Raw genomic sequence first — 26,927 nt, 5'->3', positions numbered from 1 at the left:
GTATATGTTAACCTACACTAACCCTAACCCCAACCTAACAGTCTACTTAATCTAATGAAAATTAGTTGGCATATAGATGCAATGTAACTTAAATTCAACAAATGGACCATCAAAATAAAGTGTGACGAAGAATGTTGCAGAAACAAATACAGCCACTGAAATCCATAACAAGAACAAAATATATGGTGACGCTTTATTTTAATGGTCCATTTAAGTATTACTAGACTGTCTGCTTAATATCTGTTGATACTGCTCCTTCAACAGACATTTAACTGGCTATAAGAAACTGCAAGTATGCCAACTTACACTAACCCTAACCCCAACCTAACAGTCTACTTATAATCTAATGAGAATTAGTTGCCATGTAGATGCAATGTAAATTTAATTCAACAAACGGACCATCAAAATAAAGTGAGACCAAATATACTACGAAAGTCTTCGCCTGTTTTTTTCAATCATTATTCTGAATATCTTCTTTAGTATAGAAAAGGAGAGTAGAACAAGATTTAAGATTTAGAACAAGAGTAAATCATGACAGAATTGTCACTATTAAAGAGTAAAGTAGAGAAGAAACCAGACTTTTTTCTAAATACATTTCATTTGTGCATTGGGTATTCCCTTACAACAGCAAATATCCAGAGCAATGTCAAAAATTAATTGGGTGAAAAAAAAACTAATTCTGAAATAGGAACCATCTGCATTCATTTGAGAGCGGCTGTGCGATGTCAGTGGAAGTGCTTGTGTGTGCATAATTCCCAATGGTTTATGAAAAGCCAGCTAACAACCGGCACAGTCCATTGTGTCCAGAGACTCATTGTGCGTGCACTGCGAAGGCAGTTTAAAATGGTTGATCCAGCTTAATTTGACTTTATTACACAGGGCAAATCCCAGTGATAAAGAGCCAAGCTGGTCACAGGATATTATTTAGGGCTTATTAGCAGAATGCAGCGGGCTGTTACAGAACGACACGCTGTGCCCTCCGCCATCCTGCCCGTGTCCCCATATCTCACTGGATAATTCTATCATCACAAATGATTTCCCTGTTTGTACTCAAGGAGAAAAAAATGTACTTATCCTATAAAGACCTGAGCTGAAAAAATAAATAAGTAAATGCAATGGCGCCACTGGTTTGTTTTCAAACTTCAGCAGCGACACAAGGCACCAATTAGGAGTGAAATTATTTCAGACTTCTGGATGCTATTCAGCAGTAACTTTTCAAATACAGCATGCTTGTTTGATCTAATGAAATACTAATGAAAACGAAAGGCACACCGAACAAAGCTAATAGCAATAAAGCTAAAGCACATTTGTGAGGGCGTTCGTGTTAGTTACTTCTGGATTAACATAGATAAACTGCCTTTTTCTGTGATAGATAAAGGCCAGTGTGTGTTCAGTCCAGCAGTTTATTTGTCTTCGCTGTGTCCAGTCAGTCTGGTGCCCTGCGGCCAGATGCCCAGAGCCATAAGCTGAGGGTTGTGTAGGGCCATCACTCGCTCCCTGAGGCTAAATTTCACCAGCAATGCCGGACTCTGCAGAAAAACATTACCAAGCTGCAACTTTGCTGCCAAGTTTAATATGCCTTTTTATTGATAAAAAGTTCAGTCTGTCTGTCTGTCTGTCTGTCTGTCTGTCTGTCTGTCTGTCTGTCTGTCTGTCTATCTATCTATCTATCTGTCCGTCCATCCATCCATCCATCCATCTCTGTCTGTCTATCTATCCCTCCGTATTCAATAAATCAACCAACCAACCTATTCATACATTCATTCAATCAGTCAACCAATCAACCAACCAACCCATTCATTCAGTCATTTAATCAACCAACCAACCCATTCATTCAATTATTCATTCATTCATTCAATCATTCCATCAACCAACCAACCCATTTATTTATTTATTAATTCGTTCAATCAACCAACCAACCTTTTCATTCGTTCATTCATTCATTCATTCATTCATTCATTCATTCATTCATTCATTCATTCATTCATTCATTAATTCATGCATTCATTCATTCATTCATTCATTCATTCATTCATTCATTCATTCAATCAATTATTCAATCATCCAACCAATCAACCCATTCATTAATTTAAACAACCAACCCATTCATTCATTCAGTCATTCATTCATTGAATCATCCAACAAACCCATTCATTCATTCATTCATTCATTCAATCCATTTTTATTCAATCAATCAACCAACCAACCAACCCATTCATTCATTCATTCATTCATTCATTCATTCATTCATTCATTCATTCATTCATTCATTCATTCAACCAACCAAACAATTCATGCATTCAATCAATCAATCAATCAATCAATCAATCAACCAACCCATTCATTCATTCATTTATTCATTCATTCATTCAACCAAACCATTCTTTCATTCATTCAATCAATCAATCAACCAACCAACCAGCCATTCATTCATTCATTCATTCATTCATTCATTCATTCATTCATTCATGCAGTCAATCAACCAACCAACCTATTCATTCAGTCTTTCAATCAATCAATCAATCAATCAATCAATCAATCAATCAATCAATCAATCAATCAACCAATCAATCAATCAATCAATCAATCAATCAATCAATACTTCATTCATTCATTTTGGAAAAAAAAACAGTTAAGTGCCCATGGATCCCCAGATATCTCAAGAAGGGTCTAGCTGCAGACCTGGTGCAGATAGAAGCTGAGCTGCTTGCAACGCTTTTAATGTACACACCTAACCCCGCCCCTAACCCTACCCCGCACAGGGACATCACTAGCTCCATTAAGTGTATTGTTATTGAGATTACATGTCTGAGACTTTCTGTCTCAGCTTGCATATGCAAGTCTGCAGTCAGATACTATTGCATATCCCAGACCCAAGCTGTTCGCATGATATTTAGGGCTAATTAGCGAAAGGCAGCAAGATGTTACAGAACGACACACTGTGCTCACCATCATTCTGTCTATGTCCGCATTCCTCACCAGATTATTCAACCATCAGAAATGCTTATTACTTTACTGTATTTGTATTTTTAAAAGGAAAAAAAAAACACACACACACACACACACACGCACACACACACACACACACAGACAACAAAAATAATGTATGAATGTGGTTTGTGAAGGCACCAATTAGACGTGAAGTTATTTCAGACTTCTGGAGGCTATTCAGCAGTCAATCTCAAAATACAGTGTGCTTGTTTGATTTAATGAAGTAATAATGAAAATGAAAGGCCCACAAAGAGAACAAAGCTAATAGCAATAACGCTAAAGCACATTCAGGGGGGTGTTTGTGTTATGTATATACAAGTGAAGGTAAAATTGTTAGTCCTTCTCCTGCTCATATGATTTATATATATATATATTTAAACATAATAGTTTTAATAACTGTGTGGCACGGTGCCTCTGTGGTTAGCACTGGTGCCTCACAGCAAGAAGATAGCTAGTTTGAGTCCCGGCTGGGTCAGTTGGCATTTCTGTGTGGAGTTTCCCCGTGATTGCGTAGGTTTCCTCCCGGTGCTCCCGTTTCCCCCACAGTCCAAAGACATGCGCTATAGGTGAATTGAGTAAACATAATTGTCCATGTAGGTATCGCTGCAGCACGGAGACCCCTAAGTGGGAGGGATTACACTGCAAGAAGGTTGGGTAACCTCCAAATGGGAGGGACTTTGGGATTAGGTTGTGTTGGTGGTGCAGATATTAATAAAACACAACAGGTTACTGTGAGGATGGGTTTAGGGTAGGGTTTAGGTGTAGACGTTTATAAAACCCAACAGGTTACTGTGAGGTTGGGTTTAGGGTTGGGTTTAGGTGTAGACATTTATAAAACAACAGGTTACTGTGACGTTGGGTTTAGGGTTGGGTTTAGGTGTAGACATTTATAAAACAACAGGTTACTGTGACGTTGGGTTTAGGGTTGGGTTTAGGTGTAGACGTTTATAAAATACAACAGGTTACTGTGAGGTTGGGTTTAGGGTTGGGTTTAGGTGTAGACGTTTATAAAACACAACAGGTTACTGTGAGGTTGGGTTTAGGGTTGGGCTAGGTGTAGACATTCATAAATCACAATATTGGACCCTGTGTCATGTATATCACATTAAATAAATAAAAAGTTCAGGTTTGCACCGCCCACTTGGAGCTCAAAGGTCCACCCACTTGGAGCTCAAGTCCCACTCACTTGGAGCTGGCTCCGACCTTCGTTTATACCTTTCTCAAATTGTAGTGTATGTTAATGTGAGAGTGTATGGGTGTTTCCCAGTACTGGGTTGTGGCTGCATATGTTTTATGCAGTGCATCCACTGCATAAAACATATGGTCGAATAGTTGGTGGTTCATTCCACTGTGGTGATCCCTGATAAGTAAGTGCCTAAGCCAAAGGAAAATGAAGTTTTAATAACTAATTTCCAAAAACTAATTTCTTTTGATTTGCCATGATGAATAAAATGATATTCTTTATGTTCCAAGATGCTGGAATTCATCTTAAAGTACAATTTAGTAAGGGCACTAACAATATTGACCCTAAATATATAAGCCAAACTAGAATAAATTAGACTTTCTACAGAAGATTATTATTATTATTATTATTATTATTATTTTATTTATTTATTTATAGGAAATACTGTGATTTCTCTTCACACTGCTAAACATCACTTGGGATATATTCGAAAGATAATTAAATAACTATATATAATTTGAGACGTGACCAGGCCACTCTTTACTGAAAACCAGTCAGCCTGCAGCATTTTAAGTCATGTGTACTGATTTGTTTGCACATGATGGATCTTTTATTTTTAACTTTAAGTCTAGTTATCATTCTGTATATCTACCTATCTACAGCATAATATGCTGTGATGGGTGGACACATAGACAGATAGACGGCAAACTAGTGAAAACAAATGAAAAGATGAACTGACTGGCAGGTGTAAGTTAGCTGGAACTTTGCGACCGTCTTGTATAATTTACAGCGAGGAGAGAAAGTGCAGGTGGGCAGTGTTAATATTTCAGTGGTTTGTAGGAACCTTGAACATGCCTTGCATACCTGAGGTAAATAGTGATTTCTGTCAGGAACAGTCCTGTTGAACGTCCGCTGTGTCCAATGCCCAATCACTCACACTTGTGATTTATTTAAGAGCATAAGGTATTGGGGGAGATTAAATGCCTTGGGAGTTCTCTGCAGCACCTCACAAAAGACACGGCTTGCACAAACAACTGCACAGCCAAGAATGGAGATACCCAGGAGCGTCTGGTGATAACCCAACACCTGGAGCAGAAAATCAGAGACGGAGATGCATGTGGGAAATTTCCAAAAGACCACAGAGAATAGGAAAGCAAACATGTTCTTGTCCAGATCTGCAACGGTGATTGCGAGTGTGTAAATAAACCAAAGCTCTGAGAGGTACAAACTACAACATGCCAGCTCAGAAAACCCGTAAATAAAAAGACAAAGATATCTATCTATCTATCTATCTATCTATCTATCTATCTATCTATCTATCTATCTATCTATCTATCTATCTATCTATCTATCTATCTATCTATCTATCTATCTATCTATCTATCTATCTATCTGTCTGTCTGTCTGTCTGTCTGTCTATCTGTCTGTCTGTCTGTCTGTCTGTCTATCTATCTGTTTACATCTATCTATCTATCTATCTATCTATCTATCTATCTATCTATCTATCTATCTATCTGTCTGTCTGTCTGTCTGTCTGTCTGTCTGTCTGTCTGTCTGTCTGTCTGTCTGTCTGTCTGTCTGTCTATCTATCTATTTGTTTACATCTATCTATCTATCTATCTATCTATCTATCTATCTATCTATCTATCTATCTATCTATCTATCTATCTATCTGTCTGTCTGTCTGTCTGTCTGTCTGTCTGTCTGTCTGTCTATCTATCTATCTATCCATCAATCTGTCGGTCCATCCATCTATCCCTTCATCCATCCATCATATCCGTCCACCCATCGTATCCATACATCTATCTATCCATCCATCTATCTATCTACAAACATGTCTTAAGTCTTTGTGATTCAAACTTTGTCACACATTCTCTATTGGAGACAGACCAGTCAAGTTCCTGTATCCTCTTCCTCCGCAACCAGGAATATATCTATTTATTTATCTGTCCATCTGTCTGTCTGTCTGTCTGTCTATCTAACTATCTATCTAACTATCTATCTACCTATCAATTTCGTTACCTGAAATTAAATTAAAAAGTCACAATAAATGAAAACTAAATGAAACTAATAACAGTCACTGTCACTATGTTTTAGGGATTATAGGCGAAATACCCGTTTGTAAACATTCAGGATGCGCATGCATTGCAGTTGCAGAAAAAAATCTGTGAGCACTAGCATTTACAGTGAGGGAATGACATCTGATGCGGTAAAGAGTTTGTTGTTGTATTAGAGATAAGTTATATTAATTACATATTAAATATATAATTTACATAATGCTTTCAGCATATTATAACAGCTTGTCACCCAGTGATAAGCAGTTATTTGGCAAAATTAACGTTAAAGTGAGCGGCGTTTGTCTGACAGATTCCTTTGCGATAGCACCCTCCCAATGGATATTAGATAAGACGAAATGGCCAAGCATCCAGCCCGAAATATACAATCTCATTGAAACTCTAAGTGTTTTTATTATATTAAAGTCCTACATGTCTTTGGATGCATACAATTTTGTTTTGTGCAGTCATGTTCACCAAATTATGTTCCATGATTACCAGATTCACAACTTTGTAGTGCTAAAAACTGAGGTTCTGCCTAGCCAAAGACAAGGAAAGAAGACGGGACTGTACAAGGGGTAATCATCAACAAGCAAAACAACTGCATTCTGACAGTGAACTGCACCTGTATGGCAGGGTATGTGAACTTAAAATTTTACATTTCATCCTAAGCATTCAGTGTCTGCAGTTTAATTAACCATATTTAACTGTTTTTGCTGAAATTGTGGCTGCAATCCAAAACGAGTAATGTGTGTGATTCAGCATAGCCTGAACTTACCTTATATAAACTGAGAACTACAGAGACAAGCATTTTTAATTAGGTCCTCACTCCATTCTGCTCTTCCGGTGGCTGCTTGTGAAAGACGTCTGCGGGTAGATGGTATACAGTGTGGGTAGATAGTATACAGTAAAATTTAAGTTTTCTATTTCTGGACTTTCGATTTTGGTATCCTATAGCACAACACGACATGTTTGCTGTTTGTCTTTTGCAAGCGCTACGAGAAATTGAACCTCTGTGACGTCATGTGTAGTGTAGGTTGGTAATTCCTTATAGCCTCTCGGTTGATAATGCATATTATAAGCTGTTAGATTCATGACTAAAATTTACAGAAATATTTAATGGGAATTAATGAAGTTTTTTTTTTTTTTGCGCTGAATAAAGATAAGCTAATGTAAAAAGGTTGTTTTTGAAAGTATTTTTTTTTTTATTGTTATCTGTAAAAATAAATGTGAACTTAAAATCTATCTATATATGCAATTACGTAAGCAGATCTTACCAGTTATACTTCCTGCAAACCTACTAATTGGATTTTTTCCATTTCTCCAATGTTTTCTTCACAGGCTCGATCTGGCTTCTTATGAAAAATGCCGTTCTGTTTATAGAGTGGGCTCAGTCCTGTGTTCTGGTTGCTATAAGGAGCATCTCATAAGAAGCCTCTCAGCTCCTGTCTACTCAAGAGAGTCGTGTTCTTTGCAAAGCCATCCGAGGGTCACTGCTTTTATTTATTTCTTCAAGGTCAGATTTGAGGAGAGCAACTTCAAGGAGTTCAATATCAGTCTTTCCTTGAGAGAGCTCCGGTTTTCTATATAGTCTGGTACTGAATTAGTGATGTATAATGCCGAATGAAACAAAAGATTTATATCCAAGACTTTTAAATGGGCACCAGTAATAAGAAGTTTGTATTTTCACTAAATAGTGTGTATATTTAAGCTGTTGTATTATTTAATTACTTTTTTATTTTTAATAACTACATAAATACTACAGTGTGAACTATACTTTAGTTATGTACTAAAATTTATCTTTTGTATTAATTCTGTAATTCACCCCCCTGTGCATGGCCCTGATAACAACTATATTAAATAAACAAATAAGTAAAGTGTAGGGAGTATTGTCAAGTATGGTTACCCATTCTCAAAATTGGTTCTCTGCTTTGAACCAATCCAGGTGCACACACACGCACGCACGCACGCACGCACGCACGCACGCACACACACACACACACACACACACACACACACACACACACACACACACACACACACACACACAAGAGTGTACTGTTCAATAACCTGGTAATACACTGCCAGTACTTTTTTGTTATTTTACAGACTTATTTTTCTATATATTATTTCTTATGCATTATATTATTTTATTTTAAAGTAGTAAAATGTCAGTGAAAACCACTTTGTTATACTGTAGAGTTGAATTTTCAACATTAAAAGTAGTTTATAGTCGACAGAGCAGAGATCAAGGTCTCATAATGCCCTTCCAGCTGCAACCCAACACTGGGAAACACCCATACACTCTTATTCTCTCACACACATACACTATGGCCAATTTAGCTTATTCAATTCACCTATAGCGCATGTTTTTGGACTGTGGGGGAAACCGGAGCACCCAGAGGAAACCCACGCCAACACGGGGAGAACATGCAAACTCCACACAAAAATGGCAATTGACCAAGCCGGGGCTTGAACCAGTGATTTTACTTGCTGTGAGGTGATCTTGCTACCCACTGTGCCACCGTGACACCACCAAAATAGAATATATGTAAGATTTAAAAAAATGTAATAGGAGGCTCTTATTTATTATATTTTATTGTAGAGTTTTATGTGTACGTGAGAATTTCTCTCTCTCTCTCTCTCTCTCTCTCTCTCTCTCTCTCTCTCTCTCTCTCTCTCTCTCTCTCTCTCTCTCTCTCTCTCTCTATATATATATATATATATATATATATATATATATATATATATATATATATATAAATGGGTACTTATGTACAGTGGGGGAAATTAGTATGGAATTAGTAGAAATTAGAAATTAGTATGGAACACATTTCTTCTCAGAAAACATATTTCATAAACATATTCAAGGTGCTGTTGATTTGAAACTTTCACCGGATGTTGGTAACAACCAAAGAAATCTAATTCAATTGAAATTATGTGAAACAAAATTAAATGATGCTGGGAAAAAGTATTGAACACAAGAAAGGGAGGTGTAGTAAGGCAGTTGAAGCCCAGACAGCAGCTGAAATTTCTCAGTAGTTATTCAGCAACCCTCTGCCATTCATCATTGTAAATGTATATTAGCTGCATCAGTCCTTTTTAATTCTAGAGGTCATCCCTATATGGTTATAAATGAGCATATAAAAACATTTTCTGGGGATTTTGACAACTTATCTAAGCCACATATACCCGCAACATAGGCTCATTCTGAAAACGTAGCTCTATATACATTTCTGGAGATCCCAAATTATGAAGCCAGAGGAACGTATGGCTGCATTTATTCTTTCAAACGAATGCCATTCCTTTTCTCGCTTACCAGCTGACCACTTACCTTCGTATGGATGGCTTTCCCGCTGATACCAGTTTGGCCGGTAGCTCGACATGTACGTCGGGGTTCAAGTCCGGTAAAGAATGGTTGCAGAAAGCATACTAAGTAAATAACAGGGTGAGAATGTGGTAAAATCTGAAAACGTGATAAAAATTAGGGGGCTTTTCTTTTTCTTTATAAAAAACTATTGATGGGTTTAGGGAAGGCAGTGGGCTAGTCATTTGGTGCTTTTTAAAACACTATTGGTTGGGTTTAGGGAAGGGGGAGGGTCAGTTGATTGCGGCCTCTGGTGGAACAGCAGGCATGGATGACACTCGCGAGAAAAATTTGAGATCTGAAAAAGCAAACACGGCGGCCTCTGGTGGATTCACGAAAGTAAAAACTGCACAAAAAAAAAAAAAAAAAAAAAACATAGCTTCTGGGACATATTTTGCTCTCTCCATAAATGTATATGTACGGGTCTGTATTCAGAATGAGCCTGGGTTGCATACCTACAGTATGTAGATATCCATAAACAATCTTACATGTTGAATCAATACACTCTCAGGGTTATAAATTCATATACAGTATAATATACTGCACTACATGATAATTCAATTCACTATAGTATTTAGTTTAATTATTTTAAGTTTATTTTTTCATTACTAAAATCAGTTCTGTTTTATGGATATCTTAAAATAATGCATTCATTTTATTGTGCTTTGGTTCGAAAATGTAAATATATTTAGTACCTGAAATTTTGAACAATTAATTCACATCCAAAAACATTTAAATACATATACAGTTAGGTCTGTAAATAATTGGACATTGGCACAATTCTAGCATTTTTGGTTCTATACACCAACAAAATGGATTTAATATGAATGTACTAAGATGTGCTTCAACCAATTAAGCCAACTGTCCAATTACTTTTGGACCCTTAACAAGTGGGAGGCACATATGCAAACTGTTGTAACGTTCACCTGATTTCAACGTAAATACCCTCAAATTAAAGCTGACAGTCTGCTGTTAAAGCACATATAGGTAGTTTCAAATCCATTGTGTTGGTGTATAGAGCCAAAAATGTATTAAAAAAAAAGGGCCGATGGACCTAACTGTAAGTCATTACCTCTCAGTAGGAGATTCCTTGTGAGATTCATTTTCCTCCGGTTACATTTAAATGTCCACATAGGAGTGTATTTTGATTTCTGATCTTGAAAAAACAAGTGATGTCTTGTAATCTGTTTTTTTCATCTTTTGCTCCATCTGGCTTGTGTCTACCTTATTAGCACCTACCTGTTAATTGGTGATGTTCTGATGGTGTCCAGTACAAACGCAGTGGGATGCGAGCCTTTGGAGGTAAAAATAGATGCACAGATTTCACCTCATGCTGGCAAGCCGTAGACGAAACACCACAAAATTATCTGATGTTTAATTGGCTCTCCACAACGCTGCTCTTGCTGTGCTTTTTTCTGCCTTCTGAGTAATCAGTCTTTTCACTAAAGAAAAAAAAATCTTAATCAAGATTCTACTACAGTTTATCAACATCCTTAAAGCAAAATTGATTTATCCACAAAACCCAAATTGGCTAAGACAAGAAGACTTGCTTTAAGAAAATGTGTTAATTCAAGTATTTTCTTACCCCCCGGGTACGTTTTTTTTTTTTTTTTTTTTTTTTTTTTTTTTGGTTTCAAGTATAATGATCAGAATAACACAAAATGAACTTGGAAATGTAAGGCTTTTTATTTTATCTCATTTTTAGCTTTTGATAAAGTCTCACAGTTTAAATAACTTTAAATGCAGCTGTGTTTTTTAAGTTAATAAGTACCTATTCTAACTATATTCCCTGCAAAGTTTGTCATTAAAAATACTGATCACACTTTATTTTAAGGTGGAGTTTTCACTATTAGTAAACCATTACCATTTATATTTAGCTCAATAAAATTAAAATGAGCTATGTATTATTCATTATTAAGGTAGCAGCAGTTATGTTTAGGTAAGACTAGATGACACAGTGGCTTAGTAGTTAGCACTGTAGCCTCATAACAAAAAGGTCTCTGGTTCGAGTCCTGGATGGGTCAGTTGGCATTTATGTGTGGAGTTTGCATGTTCTCCCCGCGATCGCGAGGGTTTTCTCCGATTGCCCCCACAGTCCAAAGACATGCTGTGTAGGTAAATTGAATGAACTAAATAGGCCATAGTGTGTGTATGGAGGATTGTGTATGGATGTTTTCCAGTACTGGGTTGCAGCCGGAAGGGCATCCGCGGTGTAAAACATATGCAGGATAAGTTGGCTAATATATATGTATATATATATATATATATATATATATATATATATATATATATATATATATATATATATATATATATATATATATATATATATTAGGGGTTAAACGACTTTAGATTTTTGGAAGTCGACTAGTCGCTGGTGATGTTTTCAATAAAACACAAGATGCAAATGTTTTGCAGCACGCCACAATCTGTGATTTATTATGTGTTAAGGTTGTGTACATATATATATATATATATATATATATATATATATATATATATATATATATATATATATATATATATATATATATATATATATATATAGTACAGCATATACTTATATACAGCATTTACAGCATATTTCTTACACAATAGTGATTATTATTAATATTATTATTATTATTTTAGAATGTATTATAATAAAAACATTCCATAAAAGACAGTAGCGATACCAATAACTACATAGTTTATGTATCATGCTAATACTAAAGTAAAATATATGTCCACATCATTAACTTGACAACAACGATACAGTAAGTGCGATACTTTTAAAATAAACAATAAAAAACACTGACCAATCAGAATCCATTCTGCTTTTAAAAAAATTATAAATAAATAAATAAAAGCATTAAAATCGGCAGGCAACAAAACTACAGCATGCATGTTCTCCCTGTGTTGGCGTGGGTTTCCTCCAGGTGCTCCAATTTCCCCCACAGTCCAAAGACATGCACTATAGGTTAATCGATCAAACTAAATTGGCCGTAGTGAACGTGTGTGAATAAGTGTGTGGATGTTTCCCAGTACTGGGTTGCAGCTGGAAGGGCATCCACTGTGAGAAACATATGCTGGATAAATTGGCGGTTCATTCCACTGTGGCGACCCCTGATGAATAAGCTGAAGGAAAAGTAATGAATGAATGAAAACTACAGCAGAAATATATTGTGAACGCTAATGTAGTTATCATTATGCATTATTTTATAATTATTTATTGGTGTTGACGTTTCATTTTAGAATAGAATAGAATAGAATAGAATAGAATAGAATAGAATAGAATAGAATAGAATAGAATAGAATAGAATAGAATACAGATGAGCTGTTGTTGAAGTCATGTTTGATGGAAGTGACTTTCTGGTCTCGGCAGTGTCAGTGTGTCGTCTTTCATGCTGATTAGAGCCCAGTGGGGAAGATCTCTTCTGTAAACACCTATAACCATCAACCACCACAGCCAAACAAAGACAAGGGCTTTCTTCAGCTGGTCTCACAGCTAATGATCTTTCTTTTGTCTGTGTGTTTGGGTGTTGTTTTCCGCAGCTCTCAGGATGTATTTTACAAGAGAGCAACAATGATTCTTTTGTTGTATTCTGAATTTGCACAGCATTGTTTGCCATTGCAATTATGTTTTCCAATTGTTTGCAATGCACAAAAAGTTATTTAGATACTAGGGGTGTAACGGTAAACTGAGGTTTGGTACGTGCCTTGGTTTTGCGGTCATGGTCCGATACAGGTTTGGTATGGGCTTTTCTGTTTATTTTGAACAGGGAGAAGTGTTTAGTCACAATCAGCTACAAAACTGAAGAGCTATGTGTGATGCAAAAGATACGAAAAAACAAAAAATGTAACTTTATAAGTAGGAAGTTGTGTATTAAACTTTCAAAGATTAAGCTCAGCCCTCTCCTAAAATTACAAAAACAATAATTGAGAATTAAATTTAAGATTCAGAAAGCTTCAAAAGTGAAATCTCCCAATGAAAATACTAGCACTGTGTCCATCCAACAGCAGGTTCAGCGGACAACTGTTCAATATTTCAATATTAAGTGTGTGTATAGAGAAGGGACTCACTTACAAACAGACTGACAGTACTCTATTAAATACATATTCTATAGATTTTTTTTACAATGTAGATTGTGTCAAAGCAGCTTAAAGTAGAAGTAGTAAATTGAAACTGTGTCAGTCCAGTTTTAAGAGTTGAAGTTCAGTTTAGTCCAGTGTGGTTTAATTTTCATTGCTGAAAGTCCAAACACTGAAAAGCAAATCCATCGATGCAGAACTCTACAAGTCCCAAACCAAGCAAGCCAGTGGCGACAGTGGCAGTTAACAAACTATACCAATTGACGAAAGTGAACTAAAAAGATAGGTCTTTGTGTTCACATCCTACCCCTACTTTAGTGTTCCCAGTCAAAATTGACCGGTCTGTTTTAACTGCTCTTATATTAGCACAAAAATAATTTTTCTCGACCAAATTTTTAATCAACATTCTTTAGCTGTGAACAATGTCTCAAAGTAGTGTTTAACATGAATTTTCACAATTAGACATAAAATAACTGCAATGAAAATAAAAATAGGCGCTGAAAAAATATTACAAAATGAACAATAGATGACAGAAATCAAAATACTTTGTTTCAATCCTAATAGACAGCTCGCTAAAATAACTATCACAGGGTCTGACCAAATAAGTTGAATTTTTAATCCATCTGAATGATTTATCAACCAGCAAAGCACAAACAACATGCTATACTTTCCTGTGTTCTGGGTGATCGACTTTTCAGTCCTTCAAGAGTACTAACATAGGGAATAGTGACTAAGGGTATAGACAATGAGCATAGACACAGAACTAGCACTAGTTATACTTTAGTATATTTTGGTCATTTTTGAGCGAGATTATAACGTTCTAATATAATAAATTAATTGTTGCTAAGCTAAGCTAAAAGTGCTCCTGCTAGAATCAGAGATTGACAAAGAAAGAAAGAAAGAAAGAAACAGATGGATTCAGATGGAAACAGACACCTAGTCTGTGAAGATATGATACACTGTTTTATCCAACCCAGGCTCATTCTGAGAACGTAGTCCCAGGGACGTTTCTGGAGACCGCGAAATACGTCCCGGGAGGTACGTATTTTTGCAGTTTTTGTTTTCGCGAGTCCGCGAGAGGCCGCTGTGCATGCTTTTTCCCGCGCAGTTCTCGCGTAAACCCGCCGGAGGCTGCTGTCGAACGACCTTCCGCCTGTCTGCCTGGACGACGGAATGATTGACCGTGCGACCGTGCGACCGGCCAATCGGCGGGCTGACCCACCCTCCTCCGTCCCTAAACCCAACCAACGACGATTCACAAAAGCCGTCCAGAAAAAGAAAAGCCCTCGTTTGATTTTTACCACGTTTTCGGATTTTGACCACATTCTCCCCCTTTGACGAACTTGTTCGCTTCATTTTTTGGATTTTGTTTTTGTTTTCTTACCTGATTTCTGGAACCGCTCTTCCCCGGACTCGAACCCGGTCATCGTCGTGGTCAGCCCTTCTCTACGCCTCGAGTCCGCCAGAGTACACAAAGAGCTAACCGGACAAACTGGTTGCAGCGGGAAAGCCCCCCACACGGAGGCGAGCGGCCGGCCGGCCGGCCGGCAAGCACCGAAGGGAACGGCGTCACACCGCCCCGCAGCGTTCGCTTAAAAAAATGAAATGCAGCCGTACGTACCCCCGGCTACGTATTTCGCGGTCTCCAGAAATGTCCCCGGGACTACGTTCTCAGAATGAGCCTGGGTTGGTTTTATCAGGAAGTTAATTCACGTTGGAGGATGCAACACTTTCATTGCAATTCGTAACATTGGTTTAGTAGCTAATCCATTTGAATTTGTATGATATCATTCATACAGTTTTATACAATTTGCTTATCCCCAGTGATGATTGGGTTTCGGGGTGGGGTTGGATGCCACGCCTCTTTTTAAAAATCATACAATTTTGTACGACTGAACTCATATGAATTAGCAACTAAACTGACGTAAAATAGTTATGTTTCCTTGTGAGATCAGGCTGGAGGATCAGCACACAAGCGCGTAAAAAAGATGTGTACCTGCAAAAGACATTGTTCAGTCTGAAATGAGTGAGTGAGTGAGTTGGGGTAGTGTGTGAGGGGATGTTTTCTGTCTGATAAATGAATATAGCCTGGATACCCATTCATTTCCTATGGCGGTCACTTTTGACCGGGAACACCACAGGTGTAACAAGGTTGATTAAAACACTCAAAGTTCAATGACAGAGATGATCATCACTTTTATATGTTCAAATGCATAGTGTGGAGGATTTCATAAGGCCTTAAGGCAATCAGATGTAAAACACACTATTTATAAGTGATTTAAGTTGTAAATCGGTCAGATTTGACCCGAACACGACAAGAAGGTTAATTTAGTTTTGAACTGAGAGACTGAGCCTCGGACATTTTCAGGAAGGCTATTCCAGATTTTAGGGGCCATAAATGAGAAGGCCCGACCTCCTTTAGTGGACTTTGCTATTCTACTACCAGTATCTTATATTTCTATTGTTTGATGGATGTTCGTGACTGATTTACACTTGTGTCTTGTGCTGAACCATGATTTTTAGATGCTGTGTGAAGCTAAATCAATTTCAACTTTCACCCAGCAGTACTCATTTGTCAGACTGTCAGTTCGAGAGCAGAGGACCAATCAGAAGGACTCAGAGGTGGGACTAATGTTGCAAGTTTCTGTTTACAATTGCAAGTTGGCATGACAATGGCAACATCGGCATAACCACTACCATAGAGTAGAGCACTGTAAAAAGTGCTGGGTTCCACACAATTCCTTCATATTGTCCCAACAAAAATCAGTTAAATTATTTTATTGTTTTTACAAATTCAAGTGAATTGAACCAAAAACAATTAAGTTTCCCCCAAAAAAAACTCAAGAATTGTGTTGATATAGTTCATTTTAAATAAGTTGTTTGAGCAAGCAGCAAAATATATATATTTTTTAAGTGAAGCACAAGAGGCAAAACTCTGTTGCTAATTGGAAAATAGACACTAGAAAATTTAACTGGACGCCAGCACAGATAGGCAGAAACAGACAAAATGTTGCAGGATGTTCTATTGAGTTCACTTCTTGTCAGTGTAGGTTCTTTGCAACTACTGAGAGTTGCATCTTGCATTTTCAGATGCAAAGATGCGATTTTTGTGAATGGCTCCTCAGTTGTTGAACTGCTGTGGACTTTTTTTTTTTTGTCTAACTCCAGTGATTGCACATCTTGACTGACTTTATTCATTGAGGCAGTGCATAGTGATCTTTGTATGCTAATGGTTCGGGATGAATACAAGAACATTCATTCATTTTTTTTTTCGGCTTAGTCCCTTTGTTAATCTGGGGTCACCACAGCGGAGTGATCCGCCAACTTATCCAGCATATGTTTTATGCAACGGATGCCCTACCAGCTGCAACTCATCACTGGGAAACACCCATACACTCCCATTCACACACATACACTACAAACAATTTAGCTTACCCAATTCACCTATAGCGCATGTTTTTTGGACTTTGGGGGAAACCGGAGCACCCGAAGGAAACCCATTGTCCTCTAAAATAGACATTTGTCAGGTAGTGGATATATCTTTGAACATATACTGTATGTACATATTTGAAATTCCAATGGTTGAAAAAAAAAATATATGTATATAAATATAAAAAATATTCTTACAAATTATTCAGATATTTATTTTTGTCAACCGATACTCACTACTCGATATTTCAAAATATATATTGCAAATGAAATATTTAATACATGTGAAAGCCAACTATTATCTTATACTGTATGTCACATATGTAATTTGTTTCCATGTATCAGGTTTCAATATGTGCTTAGATGGTAACAGTATTGTTTTCAAGACCTCAAAATTTTCAGTCTAAAACACTAACACCATGTAAATAAATTAAAGGTTTTAGTTAAATTTTTAGGGCGTCACAGTGGCACAGTATGTACCACGATTGCCTCACAGCAAGTAGATCGCTTGTTCGAGCCTTGGCTGGGTCAACTGTCATTTCTGTGTGGAGTTTGCATGTTCTCCCCGTGTTCGTGTGGGTTTCCTCCGGGTGCTCCGGTTTCCCCAACAGTCCAAAGACATGCGGTACAGGTGAATTAAATAAACTAAATTAGTCGTAGTGTATGAGTGTGAATGCAAGAGTGTATGGGTGTTTCCCAGTGTTGGGTTGCGGCTGGAAGGGCATCCGCTGCGTAAAACATATGCTGGATAAGTTGGTGGTTCATTCCCCTGATTAATAAAGGGACTAAGCCGAAAAAAAAATGAATGAATGAGTTAACTTTGTATTATATAAATGGCCTCATAATCAGCCTTGTTTTCTAATAAAAATATTTCAGAATTCTCAAAATCACTTGGCCTGTGGGAAACAGAAGTGACATGATGAAACGTATTGCTAACGATTCGAGAATGCATGGCCTTATATCTGTACTTTGCTTTTTTGTAGCTAACACAGCAAAATAAAGTCTTTGCCTTATTTATCAACTCATCTGACGGTTGGAAACAGATTGCGGCTATAATCAATGTTCAGCAAAACACAGATTTGAACAAAGCGCTGTTGTCTAATGCGCGCCTCACAACGAGACCAAAATATCAAGGCATTGATCCTGCTGGAATCGATCCTCAGCCAGAGCATCACACATTAATTTCTCAGAAGGCTTTTATTTTTGAATAGGCCGGCGTGACAGTGGGCAGATTGGCAGGCGGTGCTGCCCGCAGGCCTGAAGCTGATGGAGAGCCACAGACGATGGTCAGGCAGGTGACAGGTTCAGTCCTGCTGTCAGCACTTAGGATTTCCCCATAGGCACACGAATTCCGACAGCAGCTGCCAAGCGGGACGCACACACAAAGCCCGCTCAAATTTGGAAAATACTCTTGAATGAGAGTGTGATTTCATCAAACTTTTACAGCCTTATTTTGTTTTAACCGATATCTAGATTCACCTCCTGAGGCGAGTTAGTGTGTTTACGTACATCTATTACGTTGCTCATCAGTTTCAACCGCTTAGTTAGGTGTCACCTCATGCATTGTGTTTAATGCTGTTTCCAAGACATGTTTTTCTGAAAAATATGCTGCATTTTAACTTACTGTTAGCCTAGCTAGCCTAGTTAGTCGCCTAGCATTTACTCACCCAGATCCTTTTAGGCCCAATTCAAAATGGCACACTTCATGTGCACTTGAACTCATGTTGCAGGCACTCTTTTGTGTGTGTGTGTGTGTGTGTGTGTGTGTGTGTGTGTGTGTGTGTGTGTGTGTGTGTGTGTGTGTGTGTGCGTGTGTGTGTGTGTGTGTGTGTGTGTGTTTAAATCCATTAGCATGTTTGTGTCCCATTTATCCTTTTAGCTTTCAGAAAGGTGCTGGTGAGTGCCCCTTTTGTGGCTTTATTTCCCCTTCTTCTGCCAAAAAGTTTCTCCAATGACAGTAACTAAGTATTTTTTCTTCATTACTGTACTTAAGTACATATTTTATTATCAGGGCTTTATCACCGTATTTTTATTTTAGCAAACTTTCACTTCTCTACATTCCAAAATTAAACATTGTACTTACTCTGTTACTTCATTCATACCGCTGTGGCAACCCCTGAGGAATAAAGGGACTAAGCCGAAGGTGTCACCATCCTGCACTTTGTCTCCGTTCCCCTAGAGGTCCCCGTGTTCTCTCCCCTGTTTGGTTCTTCCTTGTATGTCCTTGTTAACTTAATTTGATCACCTGTGACTTGTTCCAACCTGTGTATTTAAGTTGTCACTTTCTCTCTGTTCCTCACTTAGCTTTTGAGTCAGTCTCTAGTAAACTTGCCTTGTGTTATCTTGATCTCCTGAGCTACGTCTAGTAATACTCTTTTGTATTCCCTGTTGCTTGCTGCCTTATTGTTTATTTGTTTTCTCCCCTCGTGGAGTTTTCTTTGTATGTTTATTATACTATTAAAACATTTTATATACCTCATTCTGGGAAGAATCTTATGGCCCAAGAGGTACGGTAAGGGTCGGTACGGGTCACCTTTTTCAGGCTAAAAAGGTGGTACCAATGGTACTTTTATGATGGCCATGAAGTACAATGGAAAGTTTCAGTCAACGTCATTCTCGCTCGAGAAAATGTTAAAGTAAACATGGCAGTTTGTTCATGTTTTAGGTTGCTGAAACAATCATTTGCTCCTTTGTTTCTTCCGGCTTCTCCTTTGTTTTTTCGCGTGTCAGTCTCACATTTGTCAGTTTCTGAAAGGATCGGATGTCAGTAGTACTTCAATTAAGACGGCCTTGTAAAACATTACAGGGCACAGGGCAGATTCTGCTCTTCTTCTTGGCTTTGTGGCTGTTCATCAAGACAACAACAAGGTTTGTTTGAGCTTTGGTCGACCATGGCTTGTTATTATATGTTTATATTATGGTGTAATGTCACGACTGTGTATTTAAAACATGGAGGTTCCTTTGTATTCAATCTGGCTTGTTGCACAAGCTAGTGACGGATCTCTGTAAACCAATAGAACTCAGCTGCACATCTGGCTCTGCCTTTTGCTACCCTTTTGTTTGTGCTTGGTTCCCAAAGGGTACCCAAAAAGTGGTAGGGTACGGTTCGCTTTTAGGTACCTTTTGACAGTGGAAATGGCCATAAAAGTGTATCGAACCATACCACTCAATGGAAACGGACCATTAGTTGTCTGTTTTGCTACCTCATTTTTGAGCAGAATTAAAGTTGACTTTTTTTTTTTTTTTTTTTTGTTTATTTTATTTAATTTTTTATAAATCCTTGTTTTCTGGATCCCTACTTCGAGTGTTTTGTTTGGGTCCAACACATCTGGCTTAGTGATTTACTCAGCAGTCTCCACACCAGAGACCCAGGTTCAAGACTAATCTGTGACAGAAGGAAAATTAATTAATAAATCTAAATATTGCAATAAACATTATTTATCAGCATTAGATTTAACTTAACTCTAATGTACGCCACTAATTACTAAAAATAAGCACAGTATTTAAAAAAATAAGCAAAGTCTGATTCTGGAAATTCTGGGAAAAGCAATTTAAGGGAATTCTTATGGAAAATCAATCATACTGTTAAGCAGATTACAGATTTTACTGTAGCATTCTCAGTTTTTCTTTTCACCATTGAAATTATGGTACATGGCACACCTCATGTCCACTCATACACTGTAAAAAGTAAAGGTGCTTCAAGTACTCTGTTGAGTACTCAAGGAACTTTAAAATGTATTTTAAGTGCCTCAAAGCTCTTTCTCTCAAAATGGGGTTCCTTGAGGAACCACTGACAGTCTTTGCAGTGCTTGCAGGACCCTTTTGCAGTAACTGGGATCCTACAAGCACTTTTTTGTCAATACTGAGGTTCTGGAGTCACTGTTTCCTTACACTAAGACCTCAAAGCACTTTGAAAGTTATTGGAGGAACTCAATTTTCAAAAAAGAGTTACTGAAAGATCTATGAACTTATATAATGGTTCCTGGTGGATCTCTCATCTAAAAGCTAGCACTTAAAGGAACCAAGAGATTTTTTTTGTGTCATAATTAAATAGACAATTGTGGAGACCAGAAAATGAGATGGATGTTCATTTACTTAATATTTACTTAGTTATTTGTGCTTTTAGAATGATATGAAATTTGGTGTTTGTTTTTCTTTTTTGTGTGGCACTCACTGTGAACACAAGAATATCAATGATTAGAAATGTTAACTTGATTGCAGTTAGGAGGCTGACTGGGAAATTGTGAAAAAAAATGAAAATGTAAAAGTAATTTTGGAGAATAAAATACAAATGAGCCACAACAGAGGGAAAAAAAGAGACAAAAACATGCACAGGCTTGTACAATTATGAAAATGATAATTATTATAGGGGACTAATTAAATTTTCTGTAAATGTTTCTGTCATTTAAAACAATAATAGTAACAACAACTGCTGCAATAATAATATTAACAATAATAATAATAAATATTAAGCTATTATTATTATTATTATTATTATTATTGTTGTTGTTGTTGTTGTTGTTGTTGTTGTTGTTATTTTTATAAAAATAGAACTATATAACACAGTTCTTCAAAAATCCACTCATGAAAAATATTTAAGATATTACTAAACTTAAGTATATAGGCTATGGGCTCTGGTTTATTAATAAAAAGTATTTCTCCACTTTGTTTTGATAAACCAACAAAGATAACTTGCTAATGAATGCAGTATTTTGTACATTTCTATTTTTCTGAAATAAATGTTTTTTTTATCTGTTTCTTGGATTAATGATATGGAATTAATTGTGTTGCCAAAAAAAATAAATAAATATTAACCGGAACTAACAAAATAATATAAACATGACGCGGACGCGCATCATCGTGCACGCGCAGGTGCAGGTCGCAGCAGCGTTTTCAAATATCGATTTGTAACGTCTCCTTTCCTCCATTTCATGACTGCTGTCATCTCTAACACACGGAAGGTGAGTAAGTTTGCAAAATAAATATACAAATTAGATACGATTTGCACACAAATATCTACACTTACACGCATCATTATGTCGTGTAACCTGTTTTAGGAACGTCTCGCGAAGCGATTGCTGTTGTATAAGATTGGGTAAAAATTATTATTTTGCGATAATAACAATCGGCTGGATGTACATAATCACTCAAATTACACGTGTACCTCACACAAATATAAATAATTTGATATAAAATATTGATTTATGTCGAAATATTTTATTGTCATTGAACACGAAGCTTCCATGAAAGCCATTGCAAGCGACCGTTAATTTCAAATTAAACAGATAACGTGATACATTCGTACTTATTAGACGCTTTTTTCCACAAATATATTTATTTATTTATTTATTTATTGTCTTCCCTTACATATACAGTGTGTAGCAAGTGTCTTGAGCAGGGTTGCTTATATTATTTTCTAGCCGCGATGCTATCTAATATTCTTTCCTTATATTTGTGAGTAATATTACGCTTTTGTTATTATTTGCGTTTCTTAAACAGTTACCTGTGTGACAAATTGTGTCTAAGTTATGTACTTCAATACATCTTTTATTCATTTACACAAATAATGTACATAACGCCTGCTTTTTTCCTTCTCAGAACATTCACATAAACCCTGAAATTGTTCAGTATTCTCTCAAACAGCCGTTTGAGTCACCTCAAATGTAAGTATTTTTAAGTAACTAACTGAATTGGAAATAAATGTAAAAATACTTCATTTAACAAACAATATTTGATAATCATTGTCCAGCTGGGTATCACTGAACTAATGACATGAAACTTTTAACCATTTAAGTGTCTAAAATCACTCACTTATTTTCTCATTTGCTTGTTTCTGATGTATCCATATTAGGTGTAAATCATTGTGACAGATATAGACTAGAAATTTAAAGTTTGCTGTATCAAATCCAGGTAGCAGTGGGCCAGATTGAAACGGTCCGATGCACTTCACTTGCAATGCAGATCATCATTTCTGGACAGCTTTCTACTTACTGCTGTGGACATGAAAGGTTCAGCAGACTTTTTGCTCTGAATGAATGGCTATTAACATAGTGTGAAGAACAAAATCTGCTCTTTATTAACAATTGGAATCTTTTCTAGGATCGTCCTAGGCTTGCCCATGCTGATGGGCTGCACCACAGCAGTACTGGAGCTGAATTCCTGTTAGAAAACATCTTCAGGATGCTTTGACCAGTGAGTGAAAATCCACATTTTAGCCATGTAGACTTTTGCTTGTCCCACTTTAATGACAGTAATGCATATCTGGCTAACTCCATAGAAACTGTCTGTTCCTCGTATTATTAGATCAAGAATTAAATTTACTATGTGTTCTAGAAAAAAATCTATTAAAAATCAAACCAGAAAAATGGCAAATAAGTAAAAATACTTTTTTTTTTTTTTTTGAAGTTCGGTCTTCTAAACGTCAGGCCACTTGCACCTAAAGCACGTATTGTAAATGAACAGACAACAATCTTAATGCACTAATAATCCTAATCTTAATGTCTTACTGAAACCTGGCTTAAACAAAATTACTACAGTATGTTAGTTTAAAACAAAACCGCGTTGAACTTGAATTTAATTAAATTATATTTATTATTAGATAAAGCAACATAATGCTTGGGTAATACATTTAAAATTAATAGTTGTTCAATTAAAATAGTATTTATAAAGTGTCCACCAAATTATAGTTTTTTTTTTACAGAGTAGTGAGTTAGTTAATACCACCTCACAAATAAACATGGTTTAAAGTAAATTAAAATTTTGTCATTATTTACCCACCTCTAATATGTTCCAAACCTGTTGGATTTTCTTTCTTTAGTTGAGCGCAACACATTATATTTTGATTAAAGCTGAACATTTTTAACCGTTAAAAATAAATTATAACCAGTATAACAAAAGTATGGATTGTGGTTATAGGTTTTCTGTTTTCAGTTCAACAGATGAAAGAAACTTAAACAGGATTGGAACAAGTGAAGGTTGAGTAAATGATGACAGAATAAAATTTTTTGGGTGAACTGTCCCTTTAAAGTGGAAGTGAAGCACTCAGTCAAGTTTACATTCATTTGTAAATTGATTTCCAGTTTAGTGAAAATATAATAAACAAACTCGATTAATGTAACCATTATTGAAGAAAAGCGCATGTTTTACAATAGTTTACATTTTTAGAGCTAGGGTGCAGCTATTTTGGAATATCACTGACTGATGTCACAAGGTTGGTTCCGTTTCCTCAGCTGAACAGATACAGTGGAAGTAATGGACTGAACACGGACACTGGAAAGCCTAATTTAACACAATGCATGAAGTTTTTTATGTGCATCACAGAGCTGGTGCAAATACAAGCATTACATTTACAGTTAAAGTCAGAATTATTAGCCCCACTTTGAATTTTTTTTTTTTCTTTTTTTAAATTTTTCCCAAATGATGTTTAGCAGAGAAAGGAAATTTTCACAGTATGTCTGATAATATTTTTTCTTCTGGGGAAAGTCTTATTTGTTTTATTTCAGCTAGAATAAAAGCTGTTTTAAATTTTTTAAAGCCATTTTAAGGTCAAAATTATTAGCCCTTTTAAGTTATATTTTTTGATAGTCTACAGAACAGACCATCGTTATACAATAACTTGCCTAATTACCCTAACCTGCCTAGTTAACCTAATTAACCTGGTTAAGCCTTTAAATATCACTTTAAGCTGAATACTAGTGTTATAAAAAATATCTAGTAAATATTATTTACTGTCATCATGGCAAAGATAAAATAAGTCAGTTATTACAAATGAGTTATTAAAACTATTATGTTTAGAAATGTGTTAAAATTTGGAAATTAGGGGAAAAAAATAAACAAGGGTGCTAATAATTCTGACTTGAACTGTACGTCTGAAACATAAAAATACATTTATACATTTTTACATTTTTCTTTTATTACTGATCGATTGATGTGCTTTGGTCCACTCTCTGTATTACGATGCCTGACTGCCCTCAATGTCTTTAACAAGATCTGGTACCTGACGTAATGGAGGCGGGTACTTTCACTTTTCACTATATAGCCCCTCACTTCTGTTCATGTTCAAACCAAACTAAGATCGGTGCCGTTTTTCACTTCACAGTTTTTGTCGTGCTTCATATTCAATGTTGAAAGATTATTGTAATCGTTGCATTAGTCTGAATGTAAATCACCGTCCCAGGCAGCGCTGTACCAGTGTGAGAGAGTAGACCAAAGCACATCAAATGAACAGTATTTAAAAAAAAAAGAAAAATAGTAAACATATAAAAAAAGTTTAGATTTTAGACACAAGTCTGTTCCTTGTATTTGTACCAGCTCTGCGATGCATGTCCACAACTTCACGCATTGTTAAATTAGGCTTTTCAGTCTTCATGTTCAGTCCATTATTTCCACAATATCACTTCAGTTGAGGGAACGGAACCAACCCCGTGACGTCAGACACAGCGACATTCCAAAATAGCTGCACCCTAGCTCTAAAAACTACAGTAAAACATGGCATTTTCTTCTAAATGGTTACATTAATCGAGTTTGTAATATATATTTTCATTAAAGTAGAAAACAATTCGCAAAATAATGTAAACTTGACAGACTGCTTTACTTTCATTTATATATTTTAAAAAACAAGACCAACTTTATTTTAAGGCACCTTAACCACAGTACTTAAAGTTAAATTAACAATATAGTACAATGCACTTATTAAGTACTGTATATACATGTTTTTACATTGTATTATTGTAAAAACTTATTGTTGAGCTCTGTAATATTAATTTCTGTATTTTGAAGGCCGCTTAAATTTAGTCCAAAAACAATATTTGACCTTCATGCATAATTGATTTAAATTTTTAACTCATATAATTTTCTTTTTATTTAATGTGTTTTTAATCAACTAATGGTTAATTAAAAAAAAGCTGATAACTACAACCTGAATAAAATAACAATATCGCATATGCAGTACACTCAAAATTATAGTGCATTATCTGTGTGAATGAGTGGGAAAATATGTGGGGTGCACTAAGGAGGGAGTGGTTTCAGACAGCTTTTGTGTTGTCTTATTTCTGATTGTGCTCACATATTTGAGAGGTTTACATTCTATGGATTTTGCCTTTATTGATGTATACGGGCACTCTGCAAGCAGTGAAAAAAAATCCTTTTATATAAATTAAGACAATTCCTAATTTTATTGATGTTTCCTTTTGTTATTCAGAAATGTTCTGCATATCTTTTGTGAATATGTCTTGATAAGTAAAAAAAAATGGCTCTGGGAATATTGTGAATTTCCTTTGTTTTCATAACTTCTCAGGTTAACTACTTTTTAATTTACTTTAATAGGGACACCTCCAATGTGAAGCAGTGGACAGCTGAAGATGTTGCTGGCTGTTATTGCTAGACATTATTTAAATTTGATTATTTGCATTAAATGTATATTACATTATTAATCATATTATGTGAATGTAATTGTGATGTATATTGATTAATAAAAGTAATTATTTATGAAAAATGCGATTGTATTTTTTTAAAAATCTATAAACCTGTATAGATTGATAGATAGATAGATAGATAGATAGATAGATAGATAGATAGATAGATAGATAGATAGATAGATGTCTATTGAATTTGTGATTAAACATGTTTGCACAAACCATAAATTAAGAGAGATAGGAAAAACAAGCATTAAAAAAATGGTGCTTCAAAGCACTCAAGGTGGTTCCTGGTCATTCTTAATAAGAGGGTTCCTCAGAGAACTGCTCCTTTTGAAATGGTGCCTAGAGGTTCTTTAGAGGGTTCCGCCAGCGTGGCAATGTGAAGAACCCCAAAAAGTGCCTCCATGAACCTTTCA

The 26,927-nt window shown here is 36.1% G+C and overlaps 1 long non-coding RNA gene across 1 annotated transcript; it reads left to right on the top strand.

The window, feature by feature from the left end:
* Positions 1-22,703: 22,703 nt before the first annotated feature.
* On the top strand, positions 22,704-26,489 carry LOC130218864 (uncharacterized). Its single transcript, XR_008836004.1, has 4 exons — positions 22,704-22,758; positions 23,006-23,103; positions 23,195-23,287; positions 26,420-26,489. It is a non-coding gene; the product is annotated as an uncharacterized LOC130218864 (long non-coding RNA).
* Positions 26,490-26,927: the final 438 nt, after the last annotated feature.

The sequence above is a fragment of the Danio aesculapii genome, chromosome 24 (assembly GCF_903798145.1).
Source record: "Danio aesculapii chromosome 24, fDanAes4.1, whole genome shotgun sequence".
NCBI lineage: Eukaryota > Metazoa > Chordata > Actinopteri > Cypriniformes > Danionidae > Danio > Danio aesculapii.
The sequence above is the reverse complement of the archived record's forward strand: the minus strand, read 5'-3'. Positions and strand labels throughout refer to the sequence as shown.